The following is a 20132-nucleotide window of genomic DNA, read 5'->3' as shown; positions in this document are numbered from 1 at the left end:
CTCTTCGTTTTGTGTGTGCCGCACAAGAAGTTATTCACAACGACCAATCAGGTTTATAGCAGGCCGCGCAATGGCTTCAAATACGGGATTTTTTGATTCAGGCTTTGGATTACTTTAACATAAATTCAACCCCAGCATGTATTTTAATGGTTGATGCGGAAAAAGCGTTCGACCTTGTCAACTGGGCAAAGCTGTTCCATTCCTTGGCTATGTTCGGGTTTCCGGAACAGGTAATTATAATGTTGCAGAATATCTATCAAAATGCCTCAGCACAGATAATAATAAACTCAAGTAAGGCAGGCTCAATTAAAATTAATCGTGGGACTAGACAGGGCTGCCCGCTCTCTCCATTACTTTTTACTTTTTTTATTGAACCCCTGGTGATCAAGATTAGAAACAACCCTATTATTATCCCCCCCATTCCAGGGATGGCGCTACTCAAACTTTTCGCAGATGATATCATCCTATATTTGAAACCGGATAAAGGAAACATAGAAAATATTCTGGGGGAATTTAAAGACTATGAATAAATAGGAGGGTATAAAATAAATACCAAGAAAACAGAGGTTCTTGCTTTGAATACCAGCCTTAGTTCTATACCATATGATTGTTGATTCGACTTGGAGTGGCATTTGGTTTTTTTTAAATATAATGCCAGTCCTAGATTTTTTGGAGTCAAGCCCTGTTATATTCCATATAGGTACCCTAGTATCGGCTCAGGTAAGGAATCCACCTTTCACCTACATTCCCCTGATATTACACTACATAACGGTTCTTAGTACTGACCTTTTACTTAGTTACGGTAATGTCCAAAGATGACATGAGGTTTCCTCCGAAAAGCTTAAGCCTCACTCATTATATATGAGGATTCTTCGATTCACAGCAGGACAGCAGGCCTACCAATTGTCCAAACCCCTCTAGTGTAAACTGCTATGCTAATGATGTAGTGAACATATTATTTCCATTACCTAGTGTTGTATATGCAGTTCCAGCGAAACAACAGAAGGTATTGTGTTCTGCACTGTGTGTTTTGTTGCACTATCTGCGCAGTGACAGAACTAAAATGCATTGTACATCAGGCATTCAAGACACTGTAGATATATCCAATGAATCCATACAGTTTACTCAAAATGCCTGGAAGGATGCACAGGAGTTTCTAATGGTACTGTTTGGTGTTTTAGAAAAAGAGCATTTGTCTGTTAATGAGTTATTTTGACTTAGTTACTCATGGCACCATGAATGTGAAGATTGCTCATACACATCAACTTCACAAAGGGGATGGAAGCGTTTTACATATTTAATGTTTCCAAATTCCAATGTCTTTTGAGAGATTAATGAGAAAAGCTACACTCATTAATTTGTCTCAATTTGTCGAATAGATACTCTGTCGACTTTACATGTAGCAAGAAGTGGCAAGTATGTCATCTTAGTGCAGAGCAGATGACAGTAAATTAGATTCTGAGATCACTAAATTGAAAGCAGGACAAACATCTATTTCTGGTTGGGTGGCCAAAATGTAATGATTGGAACCCTACATTCAGACAAAGATTGCCTTAGAAGTTACCATATTCCTATCTTTTGATTTTGGAATCTAGGTTCTAAGGAGGGTGACAATTGTTAAAGGGGAATAGTCTAGTTATTGTATATGAAGTATCAGGATTTATGACATTATGCAGCATTCCAAGGGTGATGTCTTTATAAGGATTTGCTTATGCTGGTGTGCCTTATATATCTAATAGCGTTATTCTCATTCTCGGCATTTGTTGGTTTGGATATGTACTGCAAGTATAGGTAACATTATTGTTTAAAAGATTGCAGTGAGCGCAACAGTCTGTATGATTGTTTTTCTCCAATGTTCAAGGATGATTCTGTGATTCTTTATACAGTACATCATTTATGTTGTACAAGTTTAAGTTCAGAGAACAGTAAAAAAGGGAAGATAAAATGTTGATTTAATTGTAACATAACATTAGAGCATGTATTGCTAATTTTAAGTTTATTTTTATAATTTCATAAATTTATTACTAATTGATATTTGTATTTGTATTTTTCTTTTATTATACCGATGAATGGCGGCATCGATTGGGCTACGCTATATGGTTTACAAATTACTTTTTCCAGTGTTGTTGTATTAGATTACATAGTGAGGGTGTTCCGGTCTACAATTAAAAAAACATACACCCACTTACATAATCAGGCACCCACTTATTGTCCCACACGGCCATTCATACACACCCACTCACACACTTACACAAACTCTCACTTTTCGCATACCACACAGTCATTCAAAAGTCCCACTTGCACACCCATACATACATTCACATAGATAATCACACACCTCTGCACTCACTTACACACCTATACAGGCACTCCCTTACCTATTCACACACCCACACAGCCACTCAGGCACCCACTCACACACCTATGCAGCCACTCTCACTTACATCAGTGAAGTCATTTCATCAGTGATCAGTGATCAGTGATGTCACTGAATATGTCCTGAGTAATGTAATATTTGAGGTCATAAGCAGTGTATTGCAGGGACCTGGTTACAGTTAGCTCAGGTAACTACAACTGCTGAATTGATATGGTTTTGTGTAAAGAATCTGAGCCTAGTTATAATGTCCCTGTAACCTTTGTTTTTTTCAGTGAATATATATGCATGTGTCTAAATAGAGATTTCACTCTGCAACTTTTTTCAGTTATATATGTGCGTGTCTGTGTGTATGTGCACACACACACACATATTATCTACATATATGTGTGTGTTTATACATATATATGTGTATATGAGTAATATATTGTTTTCATTTTTTGTATGTGATCTCCAACATGCTTTTTTTATAAACTTTATCTGAAACCTTCCCTTTTTTAGGTTGAGCCTAGACAGTGCATGCGCTGTCTGCAAGGCTATTGTAAGAAGTATAGCTAGTGTAATCCCGCCTGCTGCTCGCCTGCTACTTGCCATTAGTTAACTCTTGCATTAATCTTATTGCCTGGCTCCTAATTGGTCGTTGCTCAGATAAATCACTTCAGTTTTTTTCGGAAGCAGCACCGACCAACTACAATTTTATGACGCCTAAAAGTGTTTCTGTGTAGTGTTTAGGAACTACTTTCTTTTTTTATTGTGTCTCATCACGGCACATAGTAGGGCGCCTGGTTTCATGTTTTTTTTTATTTTGTACCCATGGCTTCAGGTTCATGGGCCACAATAAACATAAGTTAAATTGCACGGGCGACGCGGTTTATATTTTATCATGGTGCCCACTTTCATCATTATGTTAACTTAAATTAGCTTTCCTATGGTTGAGTATATAGTAAACATACGCACACTGAAACAGAGAGCAAATCTCGCTTTGACCCATCTCAGCATTAAAGAAAAACAGCTGTGTCTCTTGTGGGTACTTCTCGGCATGTAGCCACGGCCTCTCCTCACATGACTAGATTTTTTTGCATATTTTCATAGCGCAAACTCGACCCGAAGGTATTGGAGCGCTTTACATGAGCACAGGTTACTTACACATTGAGGCACGGGGAGATTAAGTGATTTTCCCAAAATCACAGAATGTGGACGCGACCCGGAGGTTCGAACCCTGGTTTCCAGTGCCAACGGACCACATCCTCTCCCCAAAAGAGGATGTTTTTGAATTCAGCACTGAGGAAAGAAAGGATTTCCATTTTCTCGAATTTTACCTCAATTAAGATGCCCTCTGCTGTGTCAAATTGGCAATCCATCCATTTGCTGTCTTTGATGGATTTGAGGAGGGGCTAGAAAGCAAACGGCGCGTGACATCTGGTTGAGTACAATGCTGGTTTCACCGGCTCTGTGGTCAAGTCCAATCTTTAACACTCTGAGGCACAAAAGCACTACGGGAGCCCAAAACCACATTTATCATGTAATATGTGTATTTTACCACCTTCGTTTCTTTGCTGATTCAGTGCTTCTACCTACTTGGGATAACATATCAAAAGCGTTGACGTTTTGTTTACATTTAGGGACAGTGCTCTACTTATGAACATATTCTCAATTTACAAGCTTTTTCCCAAGTCCTTTCAGTTTGGGGCCAGAAAGGGAAAACATTTCATTGGCTCACATATATGGATTTTGCGTAGACATTTTGAAACATAAGACAAAAATAACTGCTTTCTAGGGATTCAATAAAATGGATACAGGAAAATCAATAAGCAAAACAGAAAACACAAAAAATACAGGTTGTCAGGAATATATTTAATTTGGGACCAAGTGTGTTAATAACAAACATGTAAAAGATAATGATATACTGACGTGAGTCTGAACTTCTACAACTAGTACTGCAAATCAGCAGGAAGATTGCAAAACTGAGATTAGTTCATGAAACCGGATGTAATAACAACTGGACACTGATAATGATCTGGGCGCATCTGTCTCTCTCCCAAGAACCGATATTGACAAGCCACCTGACTTCCTGTTATTCAAAGACGCTCATTATAAACCATTTTCATATGAAGTGCACAAAGACTTCAGCTCCCACAATGCTTCATGTTGCAGTTCGCATTACTGGCTTAAAAGAAAGACATGCAGTGCGAAAGTAAGCACAGTACAGAATACACTTTGTAGATTACAGTTTAAGTGCTTTCCTATTCCTGTCTCTGGGTAGTGCCATTTTTAATGCCACCTTCCTCTTGTCCTTTTGCTTTGGATGGTATTCTGGTCTTTATTGGCATATGTTAAAGATTGTTTCTTGGCAACTTCTATCTTGCTTCTAATTTTTTCTCAGCTGACAGAATAAACCTACTCTATAATCATTTATTTTCTTTGCCCTGGCATACTTTGGTGAGTTTCAAGACTGACCTTGTTTTTTTCTATCAGCAGAAAGTCTGTGTTTCAGCTTCAGATGACATTGGTGCGGGCAAGGAAGTCAGGGCCGGACTGGCTGCCGGGTGTTTTTGAATGCTGCTGAACTGGAGCCTGATTTTGTTGATGGAGACCTGCGTGTACTGAACGAAATTCGTTTTGCTTTAATTAATTTGAAGCACATTCATGTCTCCATCAACTAAATCAGCCCCCACCGCAGTGACATCAGCCCACAGCTTGACAGCATTCCAAAACGCCCAGTAGTCAGTCCTGCCCTGAAGGAATTGTCTGGATGAAAGGAACGTGGCTGTGATAAGGGGTTTTAGATTATGACTGTTTTTGATGTGGCCCAGGTTGTGTATTTTTTAGAGTAATGGAAGTATTGGGTGTATGTATCTTAGACACTGAGATTATGTGTAAAAAAAAGTTGAGCTGTTTGTGACTCTTTCTTGTATGTTTGTGAGTACAGCAGATTAAGCAGCAATAGAGATGGCCTGAGCAGATTGATTATACTGTTCATCTGCGGAATCATTATGAAATGGTGTGTACTTGCAGAAAAATGCAAGCACTTAGGAAGCATTTGCAATGCAAAGGTCTTACATTTTGTGCGAGTTTGAGCTTGGCATTGTAAATGACAATGCCTTTTATTTATGTGTTTTGAAAACCTGCAAGCTGAGCCTAAACACGTACTTTGTCCTTATGGTCATTGCTTACAAGAAGCCAGGCTCACAGTAACTGCAGCCTCTCTTGTACTGCCAGCCTTGCTTCTCATAAGCAAGAACTATAAGTACAAAGTGCTTGTTTATACACCCCTTGCAGGTTTTTAAAACACATAAATAAAAGGCATTGTAATATATAACGTCAATAGCTCAAACTCTCACAAATGCGAGACCTAGTGCATTTCAAATGCTTGTTCTTCTTACCTCCTTTACCTCTCCTAATAAACCTTAAAATTCCCCTTACCCCCTTCACCTCAACCAATCCCTAAACCTTAAAATGTCTCCTACCTCCCTTTAACTCTACTTACTCCCAAATCCTAAAAATATCTGTACATCCAATTACCCCTGCCCACCCTAACCTCTACAATTACCCTTATCTTCCTTTGCTTCAATCCATACCTGAGCCTTAAAATTACCTTAAACTCTCATATCATTCAACCAACCCTTAACCCTAAAATTGCCCACTACTAAACCCTAAAATGATACTTGTCTCCTTTTACCTCCACCCACCATTGAACCCTAAAATCAACCCTACCTCTTGTTTCCTCTCCCGCGCTTCAAGCACTTTTTTTTAAATAACATGAAATTATGGGGCATATTATCAAGGACAGGCGATACATTATCCCCGCTTTTATCAGCAGGAAACTGCCGATAAAGCGGCGATAATGGCCTTGATAATATGCTCTATGAATTCCAATCGAAGCCCATGTTAGATGTGAACACATCTAACATGGGCTTCGATTGGAATTCATAGAGCATATTATCAAGGCCATTATCGCCGCTTTATTGGCAGTTTCCTGCCGATAAAAGCGGCGATAATGTATCACCTGTCCTTGATAATATGCCCCTATGTTTTAAAAAAAAAAATACATACCGACATGGTAAAGTATTGCATGGTTAAGGTGCAATTGCCTTCCTGCTTGGTATTTACCTGCAAGCTAAAGATATTGTGGTAAAAGCATTTTGCGAGACAGACGGTGTAATAATGGTGGTTTCCCTTTCTGCTCCATTCAAAGGTTGTGCATTAAAAACAGACACAGTTACATTATTTCACAATGTATTCTACACAAGGAGAACAGAAGCACATGTCAAGCCTTGCTATGTGGCCACGCCTCATCCACGCTTGCTCCGATGAGACAGCAGGCTTTTGGCTCATGTCGCTCTGTCGGAGTGTGTGGCTGCCAGGTTCCTCACTTTTGCAGCTGATCTCACGTTTTTTGGTCTATATTGGTGGACATGCTGAGTCCCTTGATAGCCGAGGCTGGTTGTCTTTTCCTATGTAGTGCCCATATACTCAAGCTGCAGAAATCCTGAAGCTGTGCATGCACAAATAGGGCCACAACCAGTTTCTCTTTGCACTATGTTACTATTCTGCATGCATCAAGGAAGGATGGGTGTCATTGATCTGTCACACTGGAAGAATATGACTTCCCAACTGTCATGCTCAACAATTCTGGTCTGACCTGACAAGTTATGCTTCCCTTCAAACACTGCAAGGTCCTCTCCAACACAACTTGGAGATTTATGGCCATTGGGCCCAGCAAAGTATCTGATATAAGCCAAATTTGTTGTGAGCGTGCACGGTGCGCACTTCGAAAAATATTTTTGTGACTACACATTAAAGTACTGAAATATATTGACCAACTTGGGTACTAGGACATACTTTGCAACCCTGTGTACTGTGAGCCTGTTATAGTTTATCTTTCAATGGAAGCCCTGCTTGTGAGGTCAACAGATTGAATGCCCTTAATGACTTGTGCAGGAAACAAGTCCCACACCTGTCATGTGCATATCAACAGGAAAAACAACATTCATAATAATGTGATTGCAGTGTATAAATAGAGCGGGATAAGTAGATCAGCTTCAATGTTGTAGAACATTGTATGTTGTGAATCCTGATTTGTTGTATATCTTTTTGTATCATTAAAAAGAAGACTTTCAGGGAAGGTGCCATACATAATATGCAAATATGAATGTCCTAGAGCACACTTTGCGAACATATCCACTCATGCATTTGGAATAACTCGGGTCACCTTCCCTGCATCATATTCCCCCAAATCCTTCCCCTGCTTTGCCATTATGGGCCTCCATGTTGTTTGCAGGACAAACACATGGCTTCTAGAGGTGGGCTTTGTGGCGCTGTCCTACAGCAGAGTAATATGGCACTTGATGTCAGGAGAGCACTGCAGGGGAGGGCATTTAGGGAGAAGGGGAACTAATAGACGTGATTTTGCCACATGTCATTGTCATAGCACCAAGCCCTATGGATCACGCTACATCTTTAGAGGTAACATAGATACAAGGTAGAAGGAACACCAACTTTGAACAGCAGCTCTCAAAATCACAAGCACCCTCATGCACACCACATACAATCAGGGAGATCCAGTAAATATTTTCCAAATTGGTCTGCAGGTAAAAAGATCGGTTCCTCGCTACAATGCCTCATCTGCCACCAATCATTAATAGTGACAAAGCCCGGTCATAGGAGTGGTAGCCAACTATCATAAATGCATTCATTGGAGAGCAGCAACCAATATCAAGAACACACATTGATAGGAGTCTCTTGAGACGGTTCTCCTGCTCTAGAAAATATACTGTGGCTGCCAGGATAAGAAAAAAACAATGCAGGTTTTCACTTATACACTGCATAACGGAATTTGGTGCCTTCATCATATTCCATGCGCTGCTCTACATACCAAATACATTATTCAATAACACGCATCTGTTTTTTATTCACAGTGTTCAAGCTCAGTGTTGAGTATGCATGTGTGAGTAGTGGCAACATCATACAATGGGGATCAATGACTGCGTTTATGAAGCTACATTTTTATATTAATGAATGTTAGAACCCCTTTCAGTGGGCCACAGGGCAAGCAGGAGTTATGCTGCTGAGGCCCTTTACTCAGTATGTCCTGTGGTCTACCTACTACGGATCCTGCTCAACAGGGCCAAGCCCCCCTTCTGCAACTGACTCTCAGCTAGGTTGCAAAGGACGAGCAGTCAAAGGTCCTTTGAGGGAAAGCATAGATACAGATCAGTGAGCACGACTCAACTCAATGTGTAAGCAACATGAAAAATAAATCAATGTTTAGTCAAATACTTGTTTTTATATAAATAAAGTGTGTTAATTCTAATACTACCAATGCAAAGCAAAATGGCATTCCAAAAGCAATAACACAGCGCCCCTTGAGGTCAGGGATATGGTAGTTGTCCTGCTAACTTTAGTGCAACAGATGTGATGTTATTCCCTATTAACTGATGACCTCAGCTAGGTAATGTAAACTATTAGGCCGTACTCAAGAGTTCACCAATCAATCAATCAGAATATTATATAGTACCAACCACTATTCCATGAGGGTCTCAAGGCGCTGGGTGAGGAGGGTCTGAATATGTGGTTCCTCCCTTCCTTCCTAAATTGCAGCAGCAATGGAGATTGCCTGAGGTGCAGAAGCAGAGAGCCCCAGGTCTTCACAGCTAGGTAGGAGAAGGATCTTCCTCGAGCCATGGTCTTTGGATCCATGGGATGGTGGCGAGGGCCAGTTGGGCTGAGCAGACATGTCTGGAGGGAGTGTAAAAGGAAAGGCGTGGTTGAGGTATGCGGGTCTGGCATTGTGGAGGGCTTGCAAGGTGTGAGTGAGAAGCTGAAAGGTGATTCTCTTGTTGACAGGTATCCAGTGAAGGTCTCTCAGGTGGACGGTGATGTGGTTGTGGTGTGGGATGTTCAGGATGAGTCAGGTGGAGGCATTCTGAATGGTCTGCAGTTTTTTTGTGGATTTTCTGGGTGGTGCTGGTGTAGAATGTGTTGTGGTAGTCGAGTCTGCTGCTGATGATCGCAAGAGTGACGATTTTCTTTGACTTGGTGAGGATCCACTTGAAAATCTTATGAAGGAGGAAGAGCAAGTGGGAGCAGAAGGACAAAACGGTGTTGATTTGGCGGTTCATTGAGAGCGAACATTCGTAATTGATGTAGAGGTTTTGTGCTTGGTTTCTGGATATAGAGGGGATTATGAGCTCTGCGGGCCACCAATAGTCGTGGCAGAGGGGGAGGAGCCCAGGGTGAGGACTTCAGTCTTGTCTGAGTTAAGCCTGAGGCAGCTGTGCTTCAAACAGGTGATGATTGCCTTCATCCCATCGTGGAGGTTGCTCTTGGCAGCTGTGGGTTTCGACTGTGAGGTATAGAATCAGCTGGGTGTTGTTAACATAGGAGGCGATTTTGAACCCGTGGCTTCAGATGATGGCTGCAAGTGGGGCCATCTAGATGTTGAAGAGCCTGAGACTCAGAGAGGATCCCTGAGGCCCTCCACTGCTTATATCTGTGGGTTCTGATTTGAATGGTGAAAGTCTTACTCTCAGCGTTCGGCCAGTGAGCAAGGAGCGGATCCATTCTAGTGCTTTGTCGTGGATGTCGGCGTTGTGGAGTCTTGCACAGAGTGTGGTGAGAGGCAGTGTTGAAGGCAGCCGAGAGGTCCATCAGGATGAGGGTTGCAGTCTTGCCTCGGTCGGGGAGGGTGCAGATGTAACATGCAGCAGTGAGTAGAGTGGTTTCAGTGCTGTGATTGCTTCTGAATCCTGATTTGGAGGGGTCCAGGATGATGCTCACTTCAACAAACTTTAAGAGTTCGACATTGATGGCTTTCTCAATGACTTTGACTGGGAAGGAGAGAAGAGGGATGGGTCTGTAGTTCTTGAGGTCCCACGGGTCGGAAGAAGGTTTCATCAGGAGGGGATGATCTCCACGTGCTTCTAGTCTTGTGCACTCAATGGAGCAGTTGATGGTGTAGCAGAGTTTGACTGCAATGGTGGGACCGACTCTGTTGAAGATGCTCTTCATGATCCTGAAGATGTTGACAGAGGTGAGAGTAGGGTCAGTTGATCATGGTCTGCTAGGGCCTGGAGCCATTGGTTGAGGTAGTTGTGGGTGGGGTGGGTGAATCTTGGGTTGCGCAGTTGTTGTACATCCCCTTGATCTTGTGGTGGAAGAAGGTGGTGAGATTGTCACAGATGTCCTGCGATGGGGGATGTCTGCTTTCTCTGTGTTGGCTTTGACAAATTCTTTGACTATGGTGAAGAGTGCTTTGCTGGTGTGTGCATTGGCATTGATGCGTTCCTCAATGGCTGCTTTCTTTGTTTTTCTGATGAGGTAGTGGTGTGCTATGATGGCAGATTTAAAGGTTGTGTGGTCTAACATGATCTTGTTGCTCCACCATCTTTCCTCTAGCATCTGCAGGTGTGCATTGACTCTTAGCAGGTTGAGAAGAACCAAGTGCTTTCTTGTAGGGCTGTTTGCCTGAGGGTTTCTTGAGGGGGCCCAGTGTGTTGGTGCAGTTGGAGATCCGGTGGTGGTGGTTGCGTATTGAGGTGTTGGCATCTGTGGACATCTGTGGTAGGGTCTTGCTGAGGGAGGAGGTGAGCTGGTTGTCTCTGTCCTTGCTCCAGCTTCTGCGAGGATCGTGGTAGGCATGGTGGCATATAGTGGGTTTAGTGAAGGAGAAGTGGACGCAGTGTTGATCAGTCGAATGTGGATGGACTCATTGGCTGACGGAGATGTTGTTGATTGTGGAAAAGATGGGGTCGAGCATGTGTCCTGCTGAGTGGGCTGGTGTTGTGACCAGTTGTTTGAGTGTGATGGTGGTGAGGTTCTCTAGTAGGGATGATGTGTTGTGGTTTTTGAGGTTTTCCAGGTGAAAATTAAGGTTGCGGAGGAGGTTGCAGCTGGTTGAGGCGAAAGCGTGATGAGAGGTGAAATCGGCTCTGGGTTCGCTGTAGGGGAGGCATGGTCCTTTGAGGTCTGTAGAAGACGGTGCAATGGAGGGTGGCACTCAGGTTGGCCTTGATCTGGAAGTGGAGGTGGAGGTGCTTCATGTTGGGTGAGTGGTAGTCTGAGCTGGCTGTGAGACAGAGGGTGTCTTTGTGTCCGATGGCGATGCCTTCTTCCGGTCAGCTGATGGTGTCCTTGTGGATGATTTTGTATCAATCGGGGATGTCGGTTGCGATGACCTGGGCTGAGCTGGAGTTCATTCATGTTTCTGTGAAGAAGGCTGTGTCAGGGGAGGTGGAGTCAAGCAGGTCCCAGATCTCCACAGCGTGTCATTTGAGGGAGTGGGTGCTGAGTAGTACAGATCTGAGGTGGTTGGGTCCAGTTCTTGAAGGTTGTGTAGTCAGTTGGTCTGGTGAGTGGAGGCCAGTGCAGGTGCAGTTGCAGGTGCGGCAGGTGAACGGGCCTTGGGTGTTCTTCAGTGATGTGAGATGGCAGGCAGATTGGTGTCAGATGTTGAAGGTGTGGAGAGTGCTGGCATTGTAGCAGTGGATGGACCAAGGACCAAGGTCTACGGCTGGGTGCGGCCACCATTGAATATTGTGAGGGTAGGGCTGGACAGCTGGGAGGTGGGAAAAGCAGGAAGAGGCACTGGAGGGGGGCTGGCCATGGGGACAAGCAGTAGCCCAGACATGGCGAGAAAAAAGGAGCAAAAAGTACGGAAGTGAAAAAGGAGAAAAAAACTAACAAAAAGGCAGAAATTATTAAATTAATGAAAAGAAGAGATCAGGCAGAAAAAAGAGAGATAGAGGGCAGAGCAGCAGCAGAGCAGATATGCTCCTCACTGGACCTCCAGGGATGAGGCACAGGTTGGTGACCGCGGGGTGGAGGAGGGTCTTGAACTCAGGACCTGGAAGGATCGGGCAACAGGTACCAGGCAGAGCTTTGTCACGAGGGAAGCTACTTACTGGCAAGGTCAGCAATCATGATCCCCTCTGACTCCTTTTGGCAATTCGGTCAAAAGAGTCTACAGGGCCACAGTACCAATGGCAGTATGTCTTCAGGTGGCAGCACCGAGCTGGTTCTAGTGATCGGGGTTGTTCCTGCTCCAGTAATCACACAGTAAGTCACACTTCCCTTCACAGGGCGTTGATCTCCTTGCTCAGACAGGGCTCTTGTGACATCTTTTGATCCTTGAGCTTCCTTTGGTGCAGTTCGCAGTATCTGTGCTGGACCCACTTTAGCCACAGAAGCAGGGTCCAGATGCCAGGCAATGGCCAAAACCCTTCCCCAAAGCATCTCCATCTCCTGGCATACGGGGTTGTCTCCACGGCATTCACAATTCCGGTCATGGTGACCTGGGTTGAAATTCAGGGTGGCCTCCTCTCTGACACACTGTCCACCCACTACAAGAATTTGAAGGCCTTGCACCCTCCTCGGCCCCCTCCTTGTGATCTGTCATTTAATGAAAGAGCCCTTTAAAATGCACACAGAGAGCCAAGCTCTTCCATCCTCCAGTGTTTGTCCCTTTCAGCAGCTTACAGGAATGCAGCAACACACAATATTGTAATGTTATGCTTCTCTCTGTATTTCTCCTCTGTTTCTTTAAGTTACCCGTCTCTGGATTCCATGTGAACCTGCTTGATTCCAGAATGTAGATTAGTCGAGAGTGAGTTGACACTGAGCGTTTGTGGCTGAGGTTTTAATAAACCTACGCTTAAGTACATCTGTTTCCTGTTTGCTCATTTATTTATTTAACAACACCACATAAATTGGCGACGATTGGAAGATTAAAAAACCTCAACACAGACGAAGAAGGTAAGAAGCTGAGCCTTCTACCTATGTCTCTCCTCCAGCGGCGGTTGAAAACATGTGAAGCGTTGTCTTCCCAGCGGCAGTATTTCGTGAAATCAATGGTGAGGAGTAAGGCGGGAGGTTAATTTATTTAAGATCTGGAGGATTTACAAAAAAGAAAGGGCTTTTGCGCGAGCTGAAAATATCGTTGGGAGCGTGAGAGGAATTCAAGCTTATCAGCGTGTTCTTTGATGCGTCTCAATTCCTTGTCAATGACGCATGGCGTTCCTTATCTGCGTGTCAGTGACTAAACACGCATTGTGACGTGTTCAAAGGATCAGCGTAACAGAGTCGGTGCCTTCACGGCGTTTCAGGCTAATCAGCTTGCGGTTCAGTGACGTTGCTTGTTTAACAGAATTGTGACGTCTTCTAATTCTCTGCGCAACAGAGTCTGAATATTCACGGCGTTTCAAACAAAATCAGCTTGCGCTTCAGTGATGTTAATGGGTTAATGACTGAAGCTTTTAAAAGGAAAAGACTTTTTAAAAAAAACATTTTATCTTCATTCCTGATTAATATGAATCATTTTGATACATAAATGTAATATATTTGAACCACTGAGAAAGGAGTCAAAAGGAAAAGTTATTAAATAAATTTCACAAGAAATAAATAAAAAAATAAAAAAACTTTTCTAAATTTATTAAAAAAGTTTTGAGTTTACATAGTTTTAAAATTGAATAAGAAATACTTGGAAAATGCAGAATGTCACGCAACCAGCCTTTTTCTTGACCAGTCCTAGTGAACCAAATGTTAAATGGAAAAAATGGAAGAAAATCTTTGCAAATTATGCATGAGTTTGTGGAACTAATTTAAGTGCCGAGCGAAAGCATTCTTTACTTTTGCATTGTTTGGGAGGAGAAGGTCAAGAGGTTTTAGAACATTTACCTGAACTAAGTGCAGCAGAACAAAGAAATCTAAATGAATATGAAATTGCTATTGTTCAACTTGATCGGCATTATTTACCAAGACTGAGTACCATTATGGAAAGGTATCATTTTGGTTTAAGAGAACAGAAGAAAGATGAGACTGTAGAAGAATATGTTTCTGTTTTAAGAAAATTGGCATCATCGTGTAATTTTGGTCAAACTTTAGATGAGAGAATAAGAGACCAATTTGTTTTGAAATGTGCTCATGATAACATAAGAAAGGAATTGTGGTTGAAAGATGAACCACCTCTGGATGAAGTTCTGGTCATTGAAAAGCAGGTGGAACATATGACTAAATGTGTTGAAGAATTAAAAGGTGAAAAGGAGAAGACATCTACGGTAGAAACCAAAAGTGAAACTAAGACAGAACAAGTCGTCTGTCAAGTTAAATAAAAAATTAATCCCAATCTTGAAAAAAAAAATTCTATGCAATATGTTCCTAATTCTAATTCTGGTAATAGATTTTCTTGTTTTAGATGTGGACAATTTAGTCATTTAGCTAATTCTTCAAATTGTCCTGCGTTGAAATCTTTATGCAACACTTGTGGGAAAAGAGGACATTATTCAAAATTCTGTAGAACAAAAATGTTCATGGGTGAAAGTTCAAATAAGAAATGGTCTCAACCACAAGTGAAAGCTGTGACTTTTCAAGTCAACTGTGAGAAAATAGATCATCCCTCTCATTTGGTTTCTGTTGAAAATGTGATGATTAATTCTAAATTTGATTCTTGCTCACATATTACTATGATTGATGAGGAAGTGTTTATAAAGAGTTATAAGAGAAAAGTTAAATTGTTCAAATGTGATGCTGCTCCTTTAGGTTATGGTGATTAAGCATGGGCGAATTTTGCGAATCTCGCGTTCGCGAATTTTGCGGATTTGCGAACTCGCAATCCGCAAAATCCGCGAATTCTCGCGAATTTGCGGATTTTTTTTTTGTGTTTGCGCGGGTTTCTGCCAGTTCGCGAGGGTTTTGTACAATGTCGCAAATTGCGAACTTACCTGTCGGGTCGCAAGTTTCGCGAACTTGTTGTTTCTACGTGTCCAGCCTGTTTGGGACACTCTTCCTCATCACTGCCACTCTCTGTCACCACTGCCACTCTCTGACTACTCATGCCACCCTCTGGCCCACCCATGCCACCCTCTGTTTCATCACAGCACCCTCTGGTTGTCCAGTCAGTGTACATTATTGTGGCAACGCAAGCACACCTTCCCTGCCTCAAGTGACCTGAATTAATTTGGGGCTGATTAATGTGTCACAGAATATTTTTTTAGCTGGCACCTGCTTCCTTAGTGCTTCCTGATTAGTGATCTTTTGCACTTGCTAAGTTCTTTCATTGTTGCAAAATTAGTTACAACACCTGCCCTGCCCCAACTGACAATAATGAATTAGGGGCTGATTAATGGATTTGAACTGCCAGCCTGGCTCCTGCTTGTCTCCCTTAGCTGTAATTCAGGACCTTTGTGGCATATGTGTAACTATTCTGAGGTTCAGAGCAGGGTCACATAATAGTTGCAACTGGCAACTGAACTCTGGAGGGGCCCCTCAGGAAGCACTACAGGAAATGGCTACTAATGATGAGCCTGAACTTTTGAACCTGGTAAGTAGTTTCAGTTTTGCTAAGATCGTATTTCTGCAATTTTGCACTTATTCGCGGGGCGCGAAGTTGTACTGGGAAGCCGCGAACTCACGCGAACAGTGCGAGCAGTGCGAGCAAAATCCGCTGCTCGCGGATTTGTGGATTTTGCGGGAGATTCGCGAATCTCGCGGATTGCGAATTTACCGAAAATCCGCAAAATCCGCGAGCGAAACGGATTTTCCGCCCATGCTTAATGGTGATAAACCCTTCAAAATGTTGGGTTACTTTTTAGCGAAGCTTGAATTGGGTAGTTGCATAACGGTGGGGAAAGTTTATGTGACGAAGAAAGGTGATTCCTTGTTGAGTTGGTTACATCAGCGTGATCTTGGTGTTCAACTCAATCCTAATGCTGTTCCTCAAGTTATATTTCAAGAGATTGGTGATGTTTCGTCTTTGTTTTCTGAAAAATTCCCCAATGTTTTTAAAGAAAGTTTAGGATGTTTAAAGGGATATAAACATCACATTAGGCTAAAGGAGCAAGCTGTTCCTGTTGTAGCGAAGGTAAGAAGAATTCCTCTGTCTAAGCAGGCCAGTGTACAAAAGGAAATTGAAAAACGAATTGAAAATGGAATTATTGAATCAGTTGAGGACACGGAATGGTTGGCCCCAGTAGTCGTTGCTAAAAAAACGAATAACGAGATTCGTTTATGCATTGATTTACGTGCTTTAAACAAAGAGGTGGTTGTAGATCATTTTCCCCTTCCTAACATTGATGAGATGGTTGGTACATTAGAGGGTGCAAAATACTTCACCACATTAGATTTGGCTTCCGCCTATCACCAGGTGGAGTTAGATGAAGTTTCTCAAGATTTGACTGCCTTTATTACACCCATGGGTACATTTAAGTTTAGGAGGATGCCTTTTCGCCTCGTATCGGCAGCCTCTGTATTTCAACGTATTATGTCCTGCTTATTGAAAGGACTTAAGGGGGTAAAATGCTATCAGGATGATCTTTTAATTTATGGAAAGAACATTCAGGAGCATAATTCTCGGGTGTGTGCAGTCTTTGAATGATTGAGTGTGGCAGGAATGTCTTTAAAAAAGGAGAAATGTAAATTTGGTTTGGAAGAAGTAAATTATCTTGGTCATCGCATCACGTGTCAAGGTGCGTTGGAATAAACCTTGGGCACTTGTGGCTGATGAACTCTCTGTCACAGATGGTTTGCTGGCCCGTGGTACTAAATTAGTTCCTCCTTTGGGTATTCGGAAAAAACTGTTGTCACATGTTCATAGTGGTCATTTGGGTATTGTAAAAACAAAAGAGATGATGCGTTTGCAGTTTTGGTGGCCAAATATGGATTTAGAGGTAGAGAGGTTGGTCAGGGAGTGTGTTGAATGTTGTGCGAGTGACAAGATTTTAAAAACTAGACAGATGCCTATGGTGTGTAGATCTTTGTCTAGTTATCCTTGGGATGAGGTTGCTATTGATATTCTTGGTCCTCTTAGTGGTGTGTCTGATACTCCGTATTTGATTGTTCTTATTGATTTGTATGCCAGATGGATTGAGGGGACTGCGGTCAGAGACATTACTTCCAGCTCTGTCATTAAGTTTTTGGAAGATATATTTAAAAGGGAGAGCTTTCCTAATAGTCTTTTGTCTGATAATGGTCCTCAGTTTTGTTCTGGTTTGTTTTCTGATTTTTTGAAAAAATGTGGTGTTGTACACAAAAGATGTTCCCTATATCATCCTGAGATAAATGGTGCTGTTGAGAGGGTGAACAAAACACTCAAAGAGTCTATACAATTGGCTAGGTCCAATGGTTTGAACTGGATGGTTGCTCTTCAAGAAAGGATAAATGCCTATCGTTTTTCTCCTCATTTCTCTACTGGAAGATCTCCTTTTGAGTTGTTTAAGGGTAGGATACCCAATACTTTGTGGAGTCCTGGTTGGATGAAACTGAATAAAGGTTTGGTTGATAATAGTATAGGTGAATGGAGAGAAAGGGAGTTGAATAAGCAGATGTTGAGAAAGGTTTATTTTGATGAGAAAAAATGTGTACGTTATCAAGAGATTAACGTGGGTGATCTTGTTAAAATAAAAGCGGCTGTGGGATGCAAGTTATGGTCTAAATATACAAATGTAAGACCAGTCATTAAGGTTTTCAAGAATGCTATTAAAACACAGGATGGGAGGATTTGGAATAAGAGTCGTGTTGTACTGGTTAAATCTAAATCTAATTCTTTTGTTTCTGATTTATCAAATGAAAATGATTTATTCAATGCTATCAATTTACCTGCAGCTGACTCTTCCACTCCTTGTACTCCCCGTAAGAGGAGCATGAGGTTATGTAGGGCTCCTATGTATATGAAAGATTATGTTTAATTGTTTCCTTATGCTTTCCATTCTCATTTGTGTTTTATTGAGAAGGAAGATGTGTGATGTTATGTTTCTCTCTGTATTTCTCCTCTGTTTCTTTAAGTTACACGTCTCTGGATTCCATGTGAACCTGCATGATTCCAATATGTAGATTAGTCGAGAGTGAGTTGACTCTGAGCGTTCGTGGCTGAGGTTTTAATAAACCTACGCTTAAGTACATCTGTTTCCTGTTTGCTCATTTATTTATTTAACAACACCACATAAATGTTTGGGGGGATTCCTCTACTCCCAATGTTTTCACCAGGCAGGCCTGGGTTTCCCGAAATTGAACCTAAGGTCCTTCATGTAATGTACCAGTACAGGCATACTTGCACTCAGTGTACATCCGCAGCACCCTTACTGGAGAGCACTGTTATCTCGATGTATTATGACATCACAAGCATAACTACGTACAGTAAATACATTCAGTCTGTGCACACTGTTCAGTACTGCAGCTTTTCTGTATTGTACCAGAGTGTGTTTTACCGTTATTTTAAACACACACTGCCAACGTAAACACATTCACCATGTGTGCACTGTACCACACTTCACCCCTTGTGTAGTGTACTAATTGCGAGCACATAGACACTCAGCACATGTTTCCATCAAGAATGTACGTACACATTAACCTGATGTAGGTCAGGGGTGAGTTAAGCACACAGCAGCCGAACTTTAAAAATGTGAATGAGGTTGTAGGCCTCATTCTAGTGACACAGATACAGAGGTCCTGTTCACTACTACTGATCACCAGAAGGTTTGCTGCCAACAATGTGCTTGTGTTGCTTAACTCCTGGTGAAGGCAGTAGCCTTCCGTCATATGAGGGCAGCTCTTTGAGTGATCCTTCTGATCCAATAAGACTGCAATATTTCAAACTGACCTATGTCATGGTGCACACACATTATCTGTGTTCGCCTTTGACAAACAATCAACATTAGGAAACCAGACAACAGTACAGTTGGGCACTCAGGGCAGGGGCATACGTCTCATGCAGAGGACTTTTATATAGTCATATTGCCTTCATATTCCCATGCATTACCATATACGTTTATGTTTATTCTTCTTTAATCACTTTTTCAATTCAAAGGCTGCCAAAGTTTTATTGAGATGATGTGTTTGCATCTTCAGCCATTTGTTCATCACATGGTTCTTGTACGTCAGTGAAAACAAAATATGTGTCTTACACAATGCATTTAGTGCTATCCCTGTCAATCCAGACATCATCACAGACATGACTTTGCCACATGTCATTGTCATAAGTCCTTTGAAGAAACCATTCATAACATTCTGATGTACATCATCACATCATGTGTCCAGAGGTGGCATTTGTGGTTGTTTGACATTTGTTTTTTGTTTTTATGATACATGTAATCCCTGGGATATAACAACAATATCAAACACACACAGGCAATGGGTATGGAAAGGAAATACTTGCATTCTCAAAATCAGAAAAGTATAGCTTAAACAAACAGAGTGTAAGAACGTTGATGACCCCGCTACAGATATCAGTGATTGTTTCGGTGTGTTGGGGTGTTGGGGGGTTGCTAAATGTATCGTAAGCTAAGCCCAATAAAGGTAGCCAGATTGCAACTGCGAGGACAGGGACTTTAGCAGTGCTGTTTGAAGTCATCATAATTTCAGGATTTTCACACAATGTGGCATTTTCACTAATAAATGCAGGATTTGCGTAATTATTCTCTGTTTGCTGCGCCACTGGTCATTTCAGTAATCACAAAGGTTGCATTCCATCATGCTATTTCATTACAATCATTGATCAGCCATTTGTACCTATTGCGATCATCTATGTCTGTGAATTGCTTTTGACTCACACATTAAAATTGAGAATATTCCTTCTTTTAAAAGATGGATGTTCACCTTCTGCTGCAATCCAACTTTGGTGCAATAGACAACACCTACAGCACATGGGTAGTGTGCCACAGCATGTTTCTTCCACAACGTCTCTGCGTTTCTGTCTGTGGCATCTTGATGTTGTGGTGTGGGGAGTATATATGCATACGACCTCATTAGGCGATATCACACAGTAATATTT

Source organism: Lissotriton vulgaris, chromosome 6, assembly GCF_964263255.1.
Source record: "Lissotriton vulgaris chromosome 6, aLisVul1.2, whole genome shotgun sequence".
NCBI lineage: Eukaryota > Metazoa > Chordata > Amphibia > Caudata > Salamandridae > Lissotriton > Lissotriton vulgaris.
This window is presented reverse-complemented; position numbering follows the sequence as displayed.